Source organism: Nannospalax galili, unplaced genomic scaffold, assembly GCF_000622305.1.
Source record: "Nannospalax galili isolate Female #2095 unplaced genomic scaffold, S.galili_v1.0 scaffold1534, whole genome shotgun sequence".
Lineage (NCBI taxonomy): Eukaryota > Metazoa > Chordata > Mammalia > Rodentia > Spalacidae > Nannospalax > Nannospalax galili.
The window spans coordinates 16,881-23,660 of NW_008333781.1; positions in this window are offsets into that span (position 1 = coordinate 16,881).

A 6,780-nucleotide genomic window follows, 5' to 3' on the forward strand; every position below is an offset into this window, starting at 1 on the left:
ACATAATTAAAGGTACATACAACAAACCCATAGCCAGCATCATCCTAAATGGAGAAAAACTGGAAGCATTCCCATTGAAATCAGGAACCTGACAGGGCTGTCCACTGTCTCCACTCATTTTCAATATAGTGCTTGAAACTCTTGATAAGTACATTCAATTTTAGCCACCTGATATTTGACAAAGGTGCCAGCTACACACAACAGAGAAAAGACAGCATCTTTAACAAATGGTTCTGGCAAAATGGGATCTCCACCTGTAGAAGCCAACTCCAAATGTATCAAAAACCTCAATATAAAATCTGAGACTGTGGAATTGCTAGAAGAACACATAGCCAGTACCCTCCAAGATATAAGCATAGGAAAAGACTTTCTAAATCAGCTATCAGCTGCTTAGGTATTAAGGTCAACAATCAACAAATGGGACCTCATTAAGCTACAAAGCTTCTGTACAGCAAAAGGAACATGCAAGGAAGGGAAGAGAAAACCCACTGAATGGGAGAAAATCTTTACCAGCTATACATCTGACAGAGGATCAATATCCAGAATGTATAAAAACTCAAAAAACAAAAACAAGAAAATTAATGACTCAAATAAAAAGATGGGACATAGACCCGAACAGAGGGTTCTCAAATGAAGAAATACGTTAAAAAGTGCTCAACATCCTTAGTAATTACAGAAATGCAGATCAAAATAACTTTAAGATCCCATCTTACCCCAATCACACTGGTTAAGATGAAGAGAACGAGAGACACTAAATGCTGTCGAGGATGTGAAGAAAGGGGTCTGCTCATTCACTGGTGGTGGGAATGGAAACTCATGCAACCACTATGGAAATCAGTGTGGAGAACTCTCAAAAAAGTAAAATGAATCTACCGTATTATCCAGTTATATCACTCCTTGGCATATACCTAAGGGACTCATCCTACTGTAGAGATTCCCTCACATCCATGTTTGTTGCTACTCTTTTCACAATATCTAAGAAATGGAAATAACCTAAAATTCCCTCAACTGATGAAAAGATAATGAAAATGTGGTACATTTACACAGTGGAGTTCTACTCAGCAGAAAGAAAAGATGAAATTATGAAATTTGAAGGTAAATGGGTGGAATTAGAGAGTATTATACTAAATAAAGAAACACAAATGCAGAAAAGCAAGTGAGGTATGTTCTCCCTCATCTGTAAATTTTAGCACTAATTCCATGTATATGGGAGCCAGGAAAATGGAAAGAACATACAGAGGTAAAGGAAAAGAAAGAACCAAAGATGGAGTAACAGGGAACAAATGTTATTAGAGGGGAAGTGGGGAAAGTGGGAGTGTTTGGCTGAGAGGGAAGGAGGGAGGAACATGAAAGGGGGCCATGGTGTGTGTAGAGGAAGGAACTCAGGAGATGGGGTACAGTGGGAAGCAGGTGTAACTGGGGAGAGGGTGGGGATAATGGGGTAGCTTGGATTGGGGAGGGAGGAGGAAGGTCAAATGGGAGAAAAAAGAGTAGAGATGAATGGATTTTGGGGCGTTGAGGAACCCAGAGGGAAATGTGATGCCCAAGAAACCCCTGCAAAATGTACATACATTTTGAACGTTAGTGCATACGTATACCTGGGGGCTCTACGGCAGGGAGCACAGTGCCAGATAGGAGTGGTTGATGAGAGTGGTCTGAGAATCCCAAAATAACATAAGCTATTGCCAGAGCTCTTGGTTATCTCCCAGAACGAGAAGATAAGACCCTACTGCTGAAGGTAGGACATACTTCGGATACAGGACCTGGAGCAATGGAACAGGAACTGATGTGGAAGCCTTCTACTGGGTTTAGCCCTCAAAATGCTAGATGATAATATGCAAACTGCAAAGGGAGAAAATCAATCAATGGTCCAACCCAACCCTAAAGCCTAATAACCATAACAACTGGCACAGCAAACTACCTCTATTGGTGCAGTAGTGGCACTGTTATCTGGGGGGTAATCAATTGGACTTAAAACCCTTTCAATGGGAGTGAATTCATGGGTTGCACTGTAAACACAGCCAAATACACATGGCTGGAGAAGACATAGATCCTAGAGAAAACTCTATCTCTGTCAAATAAACAAATATTTTACCACATGGTAAGTATGAATCCTTATATTTATAGACAAGCATACTGTACACCACTCATCAAAGAAGCTTCTGTTTGCAATGGATGGAAGTTACTGCAGAATCCCACAAATGGTCAGACACAGAGGATATATGTCTGAGAGATGCCCAGTCTTAGGTGCCACATCTACAGCTGAACCTCTATGCCTAAGGCTCATGGAATATAGTGGAACAAGTGGTAGAGAGAAAACCAATACACCCCTCAACTCTCTCCAGTGATGTTTCCTTAACCAACAGAGTGTGATGCACACAGAAGGACACAACTAGCCAAGTTTTAAAGATTAGGTAACTAAAGAGCGTGTGTCCCTGGATAGGACTTCTTTATTAAACCTCACCCACCCATGGCTCAGGGACCATTGCAGAAGAGGGGGTGGAACAATCGTAGGAATCATGGCTGGTTCATGAACACAGGGAACCAGAGGCTTTCAGGCCACTGGAAGTGTGCATGTGTGAGCTTGTGGCAATGGTGGCTTTGAGCATAGGACCCATGCCAACTCAATCAGACAAGGACCCAGAGGGGAGGGAAAGAAATGCATGGCAGGCTGGCCCTAGAATGGGAACTATTGGAGACTGATTACTACTGGGTGAGGGAGAGTATACCTTACATATGATCTCTAGATAGGGTGACTAGACCCCAGTGAATGAATTTTCACTGAAGGACATCTGAGTACAAATGCTTGACTGGATAGGACTTAACATGTATGGCGGAATACATGAGGTTCAATGGAGGATTGTGGAGAGCATGGATGGTGGAAGGGGTCTAAATTTGATTAAGAACTATAGTATGAAATGTACAAAAGCTTAATAAAACTTTTTTAAAAGGAGCCATTAGTAATTAAATATACACAAATAATGTAAATCTCATAAATTGTATTCTCCAAATTTAAAAAATAGATGACATTGTTTATGGTTGCAGACTATCTCTTTATATTAAAAAATGTATTTCCTTATACGGAAAGGAATTTTAACATTGTTAAAAGTTTTTCTGTGCAAAACTTGTATAAATCAATTTGTCCATATCAACTACTATTTTCCCCTCAACTCAGTAACAGAAGTATGAATTTCTTCTCAGTATGTTTAACATTTATTTTTTGTTCTTAACTATTTTAATGTCTCAATTTACATGCCTATAAAACACATGACTTGCATTAGAGAAATGACCTATTTTAAAACACAAGGCAAAAGCACTAAAAGGTACTAAAGTAATCCTCCCATTTTATAAATTAGAGTTTAAGGAATACCAAAGTAACTAGCCTGATCTATACACATGCATACATGCCTTCTGACTCTTGAGTTACTTTTTGCGCTTTTATTTGAAACTTTTAATGAATATGGAAAATAATTAGGCCACATTTTATTTCATTTTAAAAAGTATTTCATGCTGGGCATGGTGGCACATGCCTTTAATCCCAGCACTTGGGAGGTAGAGGCAGGGGGATCTTTGTGAGTTCGAGGCCAGCCTGGTCTACATAGTGAGTTCCAGGACAGCTGAGGCTACAGGGAGACCCTGTCTCAAAAAGACAAAAAAAAAGTATTTCACAAACTTTCTGATATTTAGTTAGGAACTTGTTTTTTCATCTGTTATCGCCTGTACTTAAGCCTAGAGGACCATGTTGCTATCTTACATGCACCTACAATAAGATTTACACAGTGATGTTCACCAGTTTCTAAATTTATAATACATAAATTCTGGAAATACCTTAATGTTCACAAACAATGCATGGATAAATCTTTTGTCTAATATTCTTACAGTAGTTTGCTTCTCAGCAATAAAATTAAATGAACTCTTTATAAATGAAATGATAAGAATGAACCTCACAAACAGCATGTGGAACAAGAGTAACCAGGCACAGAAATACAAACTCACATAGTATGGTTCTATTTACATACATAGAAGACCAGGGAGTCTATGGGAATAGAAGTAAGAAACAGACTTATTTAGGAAGTATGATGAAAATTAATTATATGGCAAAATAAAATGATATAAGCATCATTAATGGATACAGAATATATTATTGAAATGAGGAATAAATATTCAAAAGTTTCTCACAAGATACAAGATTTTGAAGAAGCATGTAGTCAGAAGTGCTCAGCATTTCATTATGTTTCAATCACAATCTAGACTGCTTCACTCATGATTAAAATGATTTAAAAGAGGATATGAAAAATACTTCCAGAAAAACAATTAATCTAATAACATGTTTCATGCTAAGGGTAATTTGCATACCCTTAACATGAGAGGAAATTTTAATTGATATTAAAATAAAATTATCTAACATAAATTCAGTGCTCCAAAATTAATAATGGTTCTTTCAAACTAGCTATTAATAAAATAGCTTTTAGCACTATTTTACTGTTCATAAAATGATTTGAATAGTGTAAGTTCTAATCAAAATGCAGCATTTATTTTTGTGAAATGTCTCAGTTAAGTACTCTGCAAACATTGTATAATTTGGAATTATTTGCAAAATGTTTTAGACCATCCATTTATTGTAGAATTCTACATATACAGCAAAAGATTTTGATGCATATTACCTTTCTCTAACATATCTTTGAGCAGTTGACAAATTAATGATGTTTTGAGATGAAGTGATTTGAAACCTATTTTAAAAAATTGAATAAAAAGAACCCAAAACGCTTCTGAGGGGCTGGAAAGATGGGTCAGTGATTAAGAGCACTGGCTACTCTTGTAGAGGACCCAGGTTAGGGTCTCAGCACCCACAGTGGCTAACAACTGTCAGTAACTCCAGTTCCAGGGGATGCACTGCCCTCTTCTGTCCTTATGAGTGCTGCATGACATGGGTGTACAAATATACATGCAGGCAAGACACACACATAATATTTTTAAAATCTCCTATAAAAACACAAACAGCAAGAAGGAAGAACATCTAAACTGTTGCTGCTATAATAACTTAACCTATGGGTGTAAACATAAATGCTTGGACTGTGATGCACTTTAGTAGATGCATCACATTCATCTAACAAAACAATTGCAGTAGTCTCCTCACAGGGGCCTATATCCTCCCCTGCCAGAGGGGGTTGGCCTGGTCTACAGTACCAGATGTGTGTTCCACCTCTAGGAGTGGGCAATAGATCCAATCGAAAATTTGCTGGTTGTACATACACTAGACATGCCACTATTGTACCAAATAAAATATCTTTTTTGGCATGTTGATAGTGCAGCATGCAGGGTCCATCACTGAGCAGAATTACAGTGGATAGTTCTCTCCCAGTCATCTACACATCGCCTTCTGACACTTTGAAAGCCAACAGCTCATGGAGAGCAGATGATGCAGAGACCCAAAAGTTCAGTGCCGTGCCACAATGGGAGGAAGATCATTCCATACCTATCACCCTCTCCAAGGCTCAGGGACTTTTGCTGAAGAGGTTGGTGGAAAGAATGTAAGAGCTGGAGAAAGGGGTGCAATTAACTGGAAGTGTCCTCCGACCACTATGCCAGCAAGCTATAGTCACACCTCCTTCCCACCTCATCAAGGAGTTGATGGGGGAGTCAGTTACCCTCCCCCTAATCAGTGGACCTTAGTTACATGTGTGTATGGGGGACTAAGGATATATAAGCCGAGAACACCATGAGGCACCTCTCTCGCCATTTTGTGTGGCTGTCCGGAAGTCACAGGATCTATATTTGAGTGTGAACTTTGCAGCACAGCTGTAAATGGTTGAGCGGGGAGCCCACTCTTCCGTAAATAAACTCCCACCCTATGCTCTTGTTACCTAGTTAGGATTTTCAAAAAAAAAAGAAAGGAACAGAGTTAGCTAATGGAAACCTTCATTGTTCCACCAAAGTTGACCCCATGTTGGCAAATCCTTTGGTCTTTGATTTCTTGTTCCTATTTTCCCCCCTTAAAGTTCATTGTATATATATTTTATGTAACCTTCTTCAAGTTATTTCTGGAAAAATGTGTTAATAATTGCTTCCCTTTGGAATAAAAAGGAAAAAAAAAGAATGAAATCCTGAAAAAAAAATCTCTCTCAAGCAAGAGTGTGGGAACATGGAAGGAGTTGGAGGAAGACTAAAAGTAATTGAAATAATGCAAAGACTACACTCATGTATGATATGCACTCAAACACATACATACAAAATTAAAATGAAATCGTTCAACTAAAAGAAGCCTGGGGCCAGAGAGATTCAGCACAAAATTCTACCACACCTTCAAGGAAATTATTCTGTAAAAAGGAAGCAATATTTCTAAACTCTTTTTACAAAGCCTGTATTACCCAAATTCAACAGCTTCAGCATCAACAACAAAGAGAATTATAGGCCAATCTTCCTAATAAATATAGATGCAACATTTCTCAATAAAATACTTATCAAACTATATTCAGGAATACATAAAAAAAAACAATTCACCATGATCAAATTGGCTTCATTCCAAGGATGCAGGGATGTTTCAACTTATGTATTTCAATAAGCATAATTCATCACATAAATCGACTTAAGGACAGAAATCACATGGTCATTTCAATTGATACAGAAAAGACCTTTGACAAAATCCAAAATTTCTTCATGATAACAGTCCTGGAGAATCTAAGGATACAGGGGACATATCTCAACATAATAAAGGATAGCTATGACAACCCCAAAGTCACCATCATGTTAAATATAGAAAAATTCAAATCATACCCACTG